This window comes from Macrobrachium rosenbergii, chromosome 49 (genome assembly GCF_040412425.1).
Source record: "Macrobrachium rosenbergii isolate ZJJX-2024 chromosome 49, ASM4041242v1, whole genome shotgun sequence".
Classification (NCBI taxonomy): Eukaryota; Metazoa; Arthropoda; class Malacostraca; order Decapoda; family Palaemonidae; genus Macrobrachium; species Macrobrachium rosenbergii.
Window position 1 is genome coordinate 34,496,106 of NC_089789.1, and position 15,144 is coordinate 34,511,249.

Sequence of the window (15,144 nt, forward strand, 5' to 3'; positions counted from 1 at the left end):
AGGGCAGTATCTTCATTTGAATGCTGTCTTCAGATTTGTAAACGGCGAGTCCGCAGAGGCTAGAAATTTATTAGTTAATTTATTTGATATTGGCCATGATAAAGGCAACGTAGATTCCATACTGAATAACTGGACGAACTGGAACCAGGTCGCACGCAGTTGAAATAAAATCCAGTGAGTCTTACCTAAGGCTTCAATTAGTGGAGGATAAATTTTCCTTTTTTTTTTTTTTACCTCGTTACCTTCGGCTTGAAATACATAAAAGGGAAAATATTACGTTCTGGTAAATTACTCGTGAAATCAGCCAGTAAGAAATGAATTGTCAGTCAAGCAGAAACTTAGAAAATCTATTATTTTTTTCTGTTTGAAGCAATAACTGATGTTTATCGCCTCGGAAAAACAAGGTTGTTAATTGAACCGCGCGGAGAATTTTTGGCGACGAATTTTTTTTTTATCAGAAATTGAACAAACGATCCCCAAGTTATAGTTTATATTGTCAACAATGCTTCTTTCGGGTAAGATATTTTTTGTGGCTGCAGTTCCATGTTCTAGAAGTTGTGGTACAGTTCTGCATCTATTTGTAATGCTCTCTTACTCGTTCAACGACTTTCGTGTTGACTTTCAGGGCCACATTGTGACCCGTTGCTCTTCACACTAGACTTCTTGTCCGTTGTGGGGTTCAGTAACGATAATGAATATTTATATGCTAATTTCGTCATTCATTTGTGGTCAGCTGTTCACATGACTAGAATCAGGATTGTTTAACAAAACTTAATTGATAGACCTTTGGCATAGCGAACATATAACTACTTTTATTGAGTGATGATTGACAGTTTCAATTCCCTAAAGTGGTTTTGGAGTTAAGCTAATGTATTACCATGTGCTTGTAAACTAATTAAGGGGATGCTATTGGTCTCATTTGGAAAGTCTCATCCAGCATGGGACATTTCCACTAACAAGGGGTCCACAACTCTTTACAGAAGGTTTCACTCCTTTAGGACTCTGTTCAGTACTCTTCCAAACCAGTGACATTGCAAAGGCAATACTGCTTATAACCAACAACAACAGATTAATGTTATAGCTTTTTTTTTTATACATAGGACACCCCGTTCTTAATGAAGAAAGTGAGAGATAGCAGTTCCCTTTATTAGCATTTCTAAAGCCCCCCGTATTTTTAGAAATAGTAATACAGTGAAAAAAGCCAGCGAACAGTAAACAGCGTTTACACGGAACTAATGAACGTTACCTCTGGGGAATAAACACCCGCAATCTATTTATCAGGATCCAATCAGGGAACTGGAAATAAAATAAAAAACATTTGTTCCGAAAGTTAGGGGCGAACATGATAAAAAAAATTAAAGTAGAATAAAAAGAAAGGCTCCCCCATAAATTGAAATGGATTGTATTCTGCTTTTATTGGTCGCCCTCGTAAATATGAAATATAGATTTTCCTGAATCAGAATTTCAATAAAAAAATGTAATATATATATATATATATATATATATATATATATATATATATATATATATATATATATATATATGCATATATATACATAAATATATATATATATATATGTATGTATGTATAATTATATTATATACATATGTGCAAGCATGCATGCTTGTATGCATTTATACTCCGCCAATAAACAAGGCCTTTATTAATCACCAGGGGTTTCAAATTTAGCTTAATTTTTGTTGTTTACTCCAACTGGGAATTTTATTTTTCATTACGATAACTAAAAGCGCCAAAACAAACAAATTGTATTTTTCTACGACTGATGAATTCACTCATGGATAAATGATTAGGGCTTCATATAAAGACCAAAGACTATTTGTAGCGAATATAATTTGTGATTTTGTGATAAACTGACTGTTTAATTTTGTTCCGGGAAAGTTGGCTGTTGGTATTTTCTTAATCAGGGTTTTCTAGTGCATTCTCCGTCTCACTTTGTGTCATTCATTAAATATCGGTATTATTAATTATAGTATCATACTTGATAAACGTTGAGCGCTGGCATCTCTTCTAAATGTAAGTAATTCTTTGGATATATGTTCTATCAAGAATTATTCCTAGGAGATAGTATTTATATATTTCATTTATAATGACTTTAATGGATTCTGTTAGAATCTAATCAGTCTGCTTCTCTGCAAGTTTTCATAAGAACAACTTCATTATTAAAACCTTGAACACAGTTGATTTAGCAATGACTTTCCTGCCATTTATATTGTCGCTTGTAGTCATGTTTCGTTATCTAAAACATATTTGAATAATTTAATAATTGGATGAATGATTAATTGACTGAATTATTGAGTGACTGATATGTTTTCATTAATCCATTGGTTATATATCTCTATCTTTTCATGCTTTTCATGTATTTCGAAGGATATCTTTTTGATCGTCAGGCAACTTGTCTTGGCACTGAAGACTCCATATATAAAATGCTTTTGGCACTCTTGTAATCACTAGCTTCTGTGACCCTCCAGCTACTCCCAATACAACGGCAGCGATAAATATTACAGTAGGTGAGGTCAAAGAACTTTGCACACCAAGACGCCAGGTAGATTCTTACATCAAATAAATTACTTCGTCACCGTGAAGAAAATTGTCGAGATTCCTGATCGTAGTATTGCGGCCCACACCTGCATAACTACTTAGAACATTTTCGCATTCACTATTATTATTATTATTATTATTATTATTATTATTATTATTATTATTATTATTATTATTATTATTATTATTCATAAAATTAAACCTTATCATACGAAACAAGGCCACTTGGCCCCTGTGGGCTTGTTTCATATGGAAAGGTTTAATAATAATAATAATAATAATAATAATAATAATAATAATAATAATAATAATAATAATAATAATAACCTGTTACCAGAAATATGGGTGGGTTCCTCAATTAGTTACTTACTGTTCACTCAAAGCAGTTATGGTTCTTGGCAAGCGGCATGTTTTGCTTTTGACATAAAAGTTCAGAGAGTGTCATTTAACACAAAAGACAAAATATTTCTACTGTAGTAACAAATCGATTATATTTTTAGAGAGGGACAGAAGCGCAATATGTTGCCTCTTAAAGGGGAGACTTATTTTTCATTTTTTATTTTTTAAATTTTTATTAACTAAAATTTCCTCCTGTGGGCTTATTGCTAAATTTTGGCTTTCCCGTGGGGAGCCTTATCATGGATGGAAGTATCGACGAAACTTTCAGAAAGATACTTCTTCTAGCCAAACTTGAGGTGACTGCAACTTCTGTCCATCATTTAAACTTAAAAGTTTCATGCAGCTTAAACTTTCGACGTTCAGGTAATATGAGGAAAACTGAAGATCATGTGTATGTATTATCATTTGGATTTAACAGAAATGAAGACGCTACCAAAGAAATTTAGAAATTAACTTTTAAATCTGTCATATTCTCCACTTTTTTTTTTTTTCGTGGCGTTCCAATCATGAGCTTGTATTTTTCGTAAGAGTTCATATTTATCATGGGAAACAAAATCAATTTTCAAGTCATTAAGTCATTTTCTAGTCACAATGTTAATTACGTTTCAGTCGAAATCAATTTTAGATCATCAGAGTTTTTAAAAACAATTATATTGTTGTGAAACAGTTATAAATTATAATCAAGAATAGGATACTTTAATTTTAATAATACATTTTGTAACCAATATATAATGGTTATTTGATCATAGAAAAAGTAAAGAAATGAATGAAAGAATCAAGAGCTGGTGTCTACTTTACGAAAGGCAGTTTCTTAATCTTGGGTTTTGCAAAGGATATCATATTGTTGGCAAATCCATACAAAAAAATCAAATTCCTGACTCTACCATTTAAGGATGCTGCTTGTAGAGGGAATGAAGCATAAAGAAAAACAAAAGACGAGGGATATTTCAATTAATCACGCTCTGCAGAGTTAAGAGAATATAAGATAAATGGAATCACTGAAGAGGAAGAATTTTCGGCTATTTAGGAAATTTTCCATGAAGAGCAAGAAGGAAAGGGAGCTAAACTTAACAATTGATGCATAAAATACCAGATTTTATCATTTACTGTCCAAGCAAGAAACTAAAATCAAGAGTCAGTAAACTGAGAATCTATCATTGAATTATAAGATTAATAGTGTTATGTGGCTGTGGAACATTGTGGAACACGAGCTGTTGTTAAACATCCAGAGCAGAAGCTCATTTGTATAATGTGAATACAATATTAAGAACAACAGGGCGTGCATTTGATATTACAAAGGGTCCCAGGGAAGAGGTTATAGCAATGACCTTAGAACCGTATCAGAACTGTCAGCACAACGAGTTATATGAAATTTCATAGAGTTGAATATAAAATTTAGGCCAAAGGCCCAAGCACTGAGACCTACGTAGCTACTCATCGCTGAAAGGGAAATTGACAGTAAAAAGGTTTGAAAGGTGTAAGAAGAGGAAAACCTTGCAGTTGCGCTATGAAACAATAAGGGTTGCAGCTAGGGGTCGAAGGGACTCTGCAGAGAACCGTAAGTAAACCCTACAGTGCACCACGTGAGGTGCACTGACGGCACTATCCCTCTACGGGGATATAAAAGTTCCTGAAACCCAAAAGGCTGCTGTGGGTAGGACATATTGCCCGTAATGGAGAACAGAATACCAGATCTTACTTTGGCGGATATGATGGAAGGAGGAAGAGTAAAAGGAAGACCAAGGAGTGCACCAACCTTCTGGGGGAGTCTCTCTGCTCTGATGACTGGCGACTAACACCACTGGACTGAGATATTGCCGAACAGATTGTCGTGGACGGGTCAGGTGCTGCGACAAAGCCCGAGACCCAGTGAACTGAGCATTCCTAGAAGTTCGCCCGAAAGAATGAAATTAATAGAAATCCTGTCGGATGAGAGTTCGTCGAAACAGAGATAATTATTGCTGTCCGTTGATTCTCCACAACTTGAGTTATATGAAGTTGAGCTTTACCCATGAAATCCTTTTACTGTGGATAAATGGTTCGTGCGGTCGAAAGGAAACCTCTTCCCTAATTTAATGGTTTGGTAAATTATTCCAGTTAGTTTCCCGTCCCCAACTTTATTAAATATATGTTTGCTGGGGCATAACTTGGACAAACTAGATTTTTATTGACTTGACGCTTGTATTTGTACTCAGTCTGCATACAATCGAATTTTGTTTTATAAATGGTGCTGATAATTTAAATGTTTATGAAAAAATACAGTAAATTTCCCATGTTACTGAAAGCAGTCTGTTTATATTTTAAATTAAGTTTAATAGTAACCAAATTGGGTTGAGAGAGAGAGAGAGAGAGAGAGAGAGAGAGAGAGAGAGAGAGAGAGAGAGAGAGAGAGAGCGACCAAATACATTATTAGGGTTTGGGAAAAATAATCAAAACCTAATACACAGAAGGAGAAAAAGAACAAAGAAATGAGTAGCTGAAAAATAAATAAAGCTGCAGGTGCTCCCAGGACGAAAGACTCATGATAAAGCACGTAAAACTAATAGCAACACAGGCGAACGGAATTTAATCCACAGAAATGAAAAGTCCGGGCAGTCCCTCGCGTTCGAAATCAATTTTTAATCCCCGTCACACAAAAATCCGATTGGATTAGAAAATAAAAGGCCGGAGAGCAAGAACAAACCCCACACAAGCCGTCCCCCCAAAAAAAAATGAAGATGTATTTATATAAAACAGTAAACTCCTCGAAATCCCTTCGCTATTTTTAGCAGCGCCATTCTTTCCCAACGCGCGGAAGAGGAAAATAAAAGCAAAGAACACAACCCGGGTGTTGGTATTCCGGACGCCGAGGACATTTCGCACTGAGCAGGGGAAGATGTCTCGTCCGGGGTAAGACCGATGACCCGATGTGATAGTGATGGACTTTTACGGCTCGATAAAGTCAGCCCTCGTAAGTCGGATGTGCGTCTCTTGTGGCAGACTGAGCCTGAAGAAAGGCTCAGCAGAGGCGGGGTTATACCTAAGGTGCAGGATTGCCTCTGAACTTCGCTTCTCTTATCCTTCGCTCAGTTTTTTTTTTTTTTTTTGTAAAAGAAAACCATTGAGATGGCTTTTTGTCTGCCCGTCCGCCTCAGATCTTAAAAATTACTGTGGCTAGAGGGCTGCAAATAGTATGTTGATCATCCACCCTCCAATCATCAAACATACCAAATTGCAGCCTTCTAGCCTCAGTAGTTTTTATTTTATTTAAGGTTAAAGTTAGCCATGATCGTGCGTCTATAGGTGCCAACAACACAGGCCACCACCAAGCCAAGGCTGAAAGTTTCATGAGTTTCGGCTGAGAGTTTCACGGGCCGTGGCTGAGAGTTTCGTACAGCATTATACGCTATACAGAAAACTCGATTGAGCCGAAGAAACTTCGGCGCATTTTTTACTTGTTTCTTTTGCCATTAATTTGGCGATCTTTCTGTCTCCGCTGAGGGAGGGAGGGTTCATTCTAGTTATTTTTCATTGATCCTTTATTCCATTATTCTCAGTAATTTTATTTACATCATTTGAATATTTCTTCTCTTAAATATATGCTGTTGGCGAGACATTTTTTTTTTCTGAAGATTTAACAAATTTATCCAGGTGCTTGCATAAGAACAGACGCTATAATAGTCATAGAGGGCCTTTTGCAGATTTAGTGTCATACTTACCTTATCAGTATCATGACCACTGAGTAATACTTCTACGCTCACTAGGCTCTTCTGAAAGTTTTTTTTTTTATTAAATGAAAAGGGGGATGGAGTAAGGCAAAGCTAAATAAGTTGAACAGCTAAGAAGAGAGTCGATACCAAAGGTTCAAAGTCACACAGCTGGGCCAGAATAGACACAGCTAAGACTCTTTAGTACCATATACAGTACAGTATGCCATGCAAGGTACAAGGTTGAGTTACATCCCGACGAGGGTTTCAGGGCTAAAGAGAGAGAGAGAGAGAGAGAGAAATCGGGGAACTGGTAAGCTGGTGCCTTAATTTAGTGTCGGTCGTGTCCTAATTTGGTGGCCATCGTAGTAATCAAAGAGCAAAGCTTACAGAAACTACAGAATTAATGCCCAAGGGTATTTGCATATGGTAGGAGTTGGGGAGAGATTCCAAATGCTTTTCGTCGTATAACCTTTCTATGTGACGACAGTCTCGCAAAGAAGATTCCAGTATTGCAAAATCTGGTGGTTCTTATTTCGTTAGAAAATCATTTCGACGACAATAGGCCCACCTTGGACTGACTCTTGCATCATACCAGTATCTCGCCTGTCTCGTGTCAGGTAAAGATGTCGCAGTTTCCATACAAATTCCCTCATCACACGCATATATAAGACCATTTCTTTAATTTTAAGGCCAGATCTGACCAAAATCAAAAGTAGATCATCTTGTATACTTGGGATAGTCTATCTGAATGAAAATGGCAAGAGGCAATCTTATGACAACTCCTGTGAAAAATAGTCACCGAGGTTATGATGATAGTATGTATTCCGTATGTCCCACCTCCTCTATATAACAACATTGATGTAATAAAAAAAAAAAAAAATAAAAGAGGAAAAATGCACCCTTATGTATGCCGTATGTCCCACCTCCTCTGTATAACAAGGACATTGATTTAATACAAAAAATAACATAATAGAGAAAAAATTCAGTCTTCAGGATTATGAGTCAGCTTTTCATTCCACGACCTGTTATCGCTTTCATTGTCTGCCAGTATCTCTTAAGAGAGAGTGATAATACCGCCGAAATAAAAAAAAAAATCTAGCTCATTTGCTTTATTCGAATTTTTGTCAGTCTATAATAATAACATCCGAGTGGATCTTGTTTGTCCTCCCCCGGGTGACAGTAGGGGAGACATGACACAGCCACCCACCCCCTGCAAATTGGTTTGTCCGCCCCGGGTGGGGGCGCGGTAGGTAGGGGAACGTTAGGGTAGGGGAGACATCCACCCTCCTCCTGCAAATCTGTTTGTCCGCCCCGGGGGCGGGGTAGGTAGGGTATCGGGAGGGTAGGGGAAACAGCAGTGCCGAGATCCAGAACGCGTAGCGCGCGTCAACAAGCTCGTATTAATACTATTAATTTTTTTATATCTTTTAAAACATGTGCTAATCTTTAAAGAGGCAGAAGAAGATATACCTATATTGTAGAAAATCAATTTGAAAATAAATAGGCTCATTCTTTTGCTACCAGTATTAAAATATTAATGCATAGTTGTTTGCTTTATGTATATGAAAATTTCATTACTCTAGACTTTGATTTTACATAGTTTTATTAAGTTACTCCCGCCACATGATGGTCAGTACAAATTGCAGTCATTACAGTGAGAAACCAAATTATTTTTTGTGAACAATCATATTCAGTGTGAGAATAGTTATTGTATCGAAAAGTTCAATTTTCTGGATCCAAGTACTTTCATGGCAGTTTCCAAAAGTAGGCATGTAAATGTAAAATTTTAATAGTACAACATATTTAAATTAGGAAAAGCCTGTAAAACTAACATTCCAGTTAGTAGCATTCCAGTAACAGCATTCCAGACCCATGCAAATCAGTTCCGCACACCAGACCCGTTGTCTTCGGGATCTACTCTTGCAGCAGTTATTCTCTCCCACATTTCGTGGTTTCGAAACCTCCTCATTAAATTTCCGAAACCAGAGTAACTGGGCCCCGGGTTTCCGGAATCGCATCTTCATGATGCATAATTCAACATGGCCACCGAAGCTTTGCATAACGAGAGCTGAAGGGGGATTGCGGTCGAGAAATAGCTGGAAAACCTCAGGTAACCCCTGAGCTCTGGAAGTGACTCGTCAGGGTTGAGAGGGAGGAGGTTTCTTCTGGAAATGGCTGAGTTATCCAACGAATTATTCTCGTTTTCGAGCGAACCCCTCTGTCCTCTCAGATTTTTGTTTTTTTTTTTAACGTGTCTGTTTTCTGTTTCGACTTTGGAAATGACTAACCCCTTATGTTTGTTTACCTATAGATTTTAGGTTGTGGCTTTGAAAATTAATAATTCTTTATGATTGTTTACCCACAGGTTTTGTTTTACTTTGAAAATAATAACCTTTTATGCTTGGTTATAATTAATGCTACAGGTTTTCAGCTTTGACTGAATATTATACAGTATATATATATGTGTATGTATGTATATATATATATATATATATATATATATATATATATATATATATATATATATATATAATATATCATATATATAATACAATTATATAAGATTGTATATAATTTTTTTTATTTAATTTTTTAATGTGAAGGCTGCTCAACCAATTCCAGAACATCACATCTATGAAAACGATCATAAACGATTTCGGAATGACCCTGAAAAAATCCCAGGCACAACGGTCGACCACATTGAAAGTGCCAAATACGTGACCTTTCCAGGGAAATGCGTAAAATATAAAATATAAAATATGTATAATTCGGAACGCTCGTCCATGAAAGGGAAACGGCGAAATGGACGAATTAGTAGGGCAGCTGCGGCCGGGCATTAATTGCGCCCTCCCCTCCCCGAAAAGCCTTCAGGTGACGAATGTTTAAAATAGGCGATACATTAGTAAGAGGCTCTGAGGACGGCGCTTCTGCGAAAACAAATTCATAAAACAAATGTTTCGATTTCCATTAAACTATGACGGAAGGGAGTCGTCAAACTGGAAACCTCTCCCTGACCAAAACCGAATTATGCGTTTTATCAATTTTCCCGAAGCGTTTTAAAGTGAAGTCAATATGTATGTGTATATATATACTTATATATATTATATGTATGTATGTGTATACATATATAAATATATATTATATATATATATATATATATATATATATATATATATATATATATATATATATATATATATATATATATATATATATATATATATATATATATATATATATATAATATATACAGTATATATAAATTTATATGTGTGCGTGTTTGTGTGTGTGTGTGCACACAATTTAAACTTTCAAACTAATTCATATTGTCGAATAGCGAGGAGTATACAGTCGGTCACAATTTGATATTAAGCTTTAATATTTTTTTCCCATTTCTTTTTTCGGTGTTGTGGTGGGGTAGAGGGGGGGGGGGGCGTGCTAGGACCGAAACGGGGTGTCCGGAGCGCTGATATGAAAAAAGAAGAATTTTCACATATATTGCAACAAACATTCCCGGACACGATTGCAGTTTTGTTCAGCCATGCAACATGGCGGGTGGCTGTGATGAAAAACTGCAATATTGAACTTGGCCTGTGGGATGAAGATGCTCTTTATATGCCCAAGGAAGCCTTATGAAGCCTCGTTAGCCTTGTTAAGCCAAACCTTTCAGGTAACTGGAATTTCATGTGATGATATTCAGTTAATTGTACGGATGAGTTTAAACAGGTGTTTTGACCTAAGATGGGGGCATTTTCACTTAATGGCTGTCATCTTCATTTTACTCGTCTTTCTTAATTCCTGTATTTCAGATTGTTTTACTTAACTAAAGACTCCGGTGAAATGATTCAGATATCTAGCAAGAATAACTGAGGTATATTTCGTTCACCTTCTGTGACCATAGGCGCCGCGATGCCAGATAACATGTCCAAATTTCATTCAGTTACGGTTGTATTGTTAAGGGTCATCTTGGCAATCGGAGTAATCAAGATAAGCATTGTATTGATATATGTCATTGCAGTTTGCAGCCACGGTCATGAAAATAATTGCAAGTGTCTTCATGTTATCTTTTGTAACTGAAAATTTCGGAACTTCCAATAATTTCATTATTATTATTATTATTATTATTATTATTATTATTATTATTATTATTATTATTATTATTATTATTATTATTATTATTATTAAATGAGCATTCAGACGTCCCAAGATAAAACAAAATTAGCTTGTTTTACCAGCGTCCACGGAATGAAATATTCAGAAGTGATATAAGAAAGGCAGGGGACTAGTCAAGTGATTTGAAGACTTCATACAAACTGGTCTGAATAACAGTAGATGGAAAATTGCAGGAAACAAGAATTCAGATGCACTCATTCACTTTTATGTCATTTTGTGTCAAGTATTAGGAGCGAATTTAGGCAGTGTTTCTAACACTAAGAAATAAAGTGAGAGACACTGACTGAGGTGTAAAGCAACAATAAAGGATTTATTAGTATTTTATTTAGTTTTAAATTTTCATCACATTTAATTAGGCCAGCAGCAGTGTGATCGTGGCGATATTAGATTTATTTAAGTTTTTCAGTTACATGCTTCCTTAACTGTTAATTCTTAGCATTAAAAATAATTATCACATCCCTTCCTGTTTCCTCACAACACTCCTCCTCCTCCTCCTCCTTTTATTCTTTTTCTTCTTCTTTAATCCTTCAGAAAATGGCGATCGCCTTGTTTGTCAAAGCCTCGTTAAATCTGTAAATTTCATTCAGTATTCCTCTAGGGGGAGAGCATATTATACCTACATGCATATAATAATTACTTCCGAAAATAATCAGGTACATTTGTGTACTGCACTCAAGGACGATGATCTTTTATTGCGTCATAAGTACGACAATTTCTCATCCTGGTACACGACGACACATTGGCAAATATGAAAAGGAAGTGGTCTCTTCATACCCATGATACCCCTAGTTACTCCACGTGTGTATGCGTAAACGCCCACACAAACGCACGCGCGCTCGCCCAAACAAAGAAGAGCAACAATGGCCGCGGGAAACGCATCCTTAGAACTCGTTAATTCGCTCGCAGATAACTCTTATTCAGCAATTCGAAATCGTTTTCCTTAACTAAGTCAACCCGAATGCAAATCGAGTTTACCCCATTCTGGACAGAGGCAACCTGATGCGTGGGCTGCGAGGCTTATGAAACATCTCCTCTTAACGCACAAAACCGACTTATCATAGATGAATGTTTATTGCTCCTTTCCTTAATCAACTTAGCCTTCAATTTCATCGATTTTTTTCATTAAGGCAGTATCGTCCGCTGCTGGACGTTGGCTGTGGCTTCGGTTACGGTAAAGACGAAGGAGGATGTCACCCTTAGCTGAAGGGTTAATTACGTTTCCCCTTTTAATAGCGACCAAAAAGTGAAGTCCTCAATGTGAAAAAAATATATCACGTCTATAAGGAACGGAACTTCTTTTGATATCTTATCTGAGGCATCTGTGGGTAGTTCAGAATGCAGAGGTCCACTACAGGCCTCTTATAGTTGACAAATTACCATTCATATTAATTCTAAATATTTGGGCAAGGTTCCCTTCTGCCATTAAGAAGCTTAATCGGAAGCAGGCAAACAACCAATTTTCATGTCTAAAAGAACGAAAAGGTGGAAACACCTACACATACACTCCGTATTATTATTATTATATATATATATATATATATATATATATATATATATATATATATATATATATATATATATATATATATATATATATATATATATATATATATATATATATATATATATATATATCACAGTTTATCTCCTATACAATTATGGTTGAATGTTAGAGCAAATTTTCGATTGCTGATGTCTGCTACTGTTCGGTAAAAAGCCATTTTATTTATCATTTCACTTTCCATTCTTTTATTTGACTGTTGCTTCCTTTTTATTCTTATTTCTTTGTTAAGTACTTTGCTACTCACTTCTGTTTTCTTCACAGAAAACCGGGGAAGTTCTTATGGACACTCGAAATTGCAGTTGTCACTTTTTATTTACACTCACAACAAGTACTTTTTCCGGTGTCAGGCACACCGTCCTCAGGTGAGGGTACAACTAACACTCCACATTGGTACAGTGTTATTTATAGTAACAGTTACAGTCGTACAGTGACATCATACATATACCCAATTAAAATTCGACTAGACAATCCCGCTGTCTGCTGATTGGCTGTTGCGCTTCGGACCTTCGGATAAGCCATGTGTTCCGTCTTCAGGTCACCGGAAACCCCGTCTTACTACCTGGGTATTTAATCCCAGGATTAATAGAGCACGCTGTTAATCCTACTTAATCCAACGTCCAGCGTCCTTTGCCTCCGGGTGGATGGTAGGACGCACTGTGGTGCCGGAGACTCATGATCGCAGAGGCGTTATCGATAAAATAACAAAAAACCACCCTCTTGCCATCAACAACCAGAAGGCATCACAGTAGCACATCCTCCCTTCCACATTGGACGGGTGGGTACCGTTCTCAGCAAGCACTCTGCTGGCTCCACGTTCGATTCTCCGACCGGCCAGTGAAGAATTAAAGGAATTTATTTCTGGTGATAGAAGTCATTTCTCGTTACAATGTGGTTCGGATTCCACAATAAGCTGTAGGTCCCGTTGCTAGGTAACCAGTTGGTTCTTAGCCGCGTAAAATAAATCTAATCCTTCGGGACAGTATAGGAGAGCTATTCATCAGCTCAGTGGTCTGGTTAAACTAAGGTATACTTAACTTTTTTCTACCATTCACCCGGAGGCAAAGGGTGCTGGACATGGGGTTAAGGATCCATGATTCTGTTTTATATAAATTGTTTCTGGTTGTATATATATGTTTACCTCCGTTCATATTATCTTTCTTCCATCTCGCTATCCACCCTCTCTTAACAAATATTTGATAGTACAACTGCGAGGTTTTCCTCCTGTTACACCTTGCAGACCTACCTACTCCCAATTTCCTTTCCAGCACTGAATGACCTCATAGGTCCCAGTGCTTGGCCTTTGGCCTAAACTCTATATTCAGTTCAATCCAGCCATCTACTGTAAATTAAATGAAGTATATTCGGATATTTTTGTGTTCCAATTAGATACATGCCAATAAATTTGAAATCGCTAGAGTTTCCAGTTCCGATGTGAACTTTGTTTTATTTGATATATTATAATGTTTTTATTCATTCTCTTGCCAAAAAAAAAAAAATCGCAAAATTGCATTTCAGTTCACTGTCATGAACGTTTTTAATTGTGGTATTTACAGTTGTAATAGAAATATGATTTTTTGTCACACTTCATTATTTAGTTTATACACTTGCTTTTCACTTTGTCATGTAAAAACATTTTTTTTAATGATATCTTTTTATCTTATTTGTTGTGCAGTAATATCGTTTATTTGTGGAGGCGGATTTGCATAGATGTTCATGAATATTTATTTTTGAAATTGTACGGACATTGTTTTATCAACTATTTGAACATTTTTTATTCGACGGATGATTTTATTGATTTTTATGCATGATTAAATTTTTTTTTTATCAATGACATTAGGTGCTATATTCTATCAATACAAGGATCTCTCTCTCTCTCTCTCTCTCTCTCTCTCTCTCTCTCTCTCTCTCTCTCTCTCTCTCTCTCTCTCTCATAAGATAACAGTGTTTATATACCGTGTTGATGTTTTAATATGCTGTTGAAGAGTATTGCGTCATCCCATTCTTACTGGACATTCGATCATAGTTTTCAGCACCAAATCTCTGCTTCTTATATACACACTATATATGAGTTTCATCGGTATTGCAAGGTCAGGTACTGTAAGAGTTCTGCTTTGTGTTTACAGGGAATCTGGGGGTGAAATGGTGACTGGACAGGTTTCACGAAGTGATGAGAGTAGTGAAGAATGAGTGAGATGTTGATTAAGAATATATTGATTCTCTTTGAGTAGTTTCAAATATTGAAACCTTGAGATGGAGATATATTCATGGATTCAGTTATAGTTTATAATTTGGGTAGTATGCAGAGTAGGGAGACAGGGATATTCAGTGTTCCTTGAGGGGGGAAGCCCCGCCCCCCGGCCAGGTCAGGGTAAGGCACCTTAAGTTAGGTTAGGAAGGTAAGGTCTGGTTAGGGCAGGACACGTTATTCTAGATGTTAGGATTTCTCACGCCTACCCCTGTCTCCCTACTCGGCATCCGATCTTATAATATTAAATTCCTATTTTTATTTTAGGGTTGTCATTTTTATTTAGGGTGTAGTAAAATGAGAAGGAGCTTTTTCTGATTGTCATTAGAATATATATTTTGATTTTGTCCTCCTTAACTTTATTGTTGTTCATGGCTTGTTTGAATTTTGCTTCTCACAAGAGAAGACATATTTTAGACATTACTAATTTTCCATTTTCTTCTTGAACATTTACTGTCCACTTTTTGTAAGTCTCACTGAAGAATCTCTGTCATCCAGTATTTTACCAGACGTT

At 36.4% G+C, this 15,144-nt stretch overlaps 1 long non-coding RNA gene across 1 annotated transcript in view; it reads left to right on the forward strand.

The window, feature by feature from the left end:
- LOC136832432 (uncharacterized) overlaps positions 1 to 15,144 on the forward strand; it is a 199,920-nt gene that overhangs the window by 27,049 nt on the left and 157,727 nt on the right. The gene's annotated exons all lie outside the window — the stretch shown is intronic.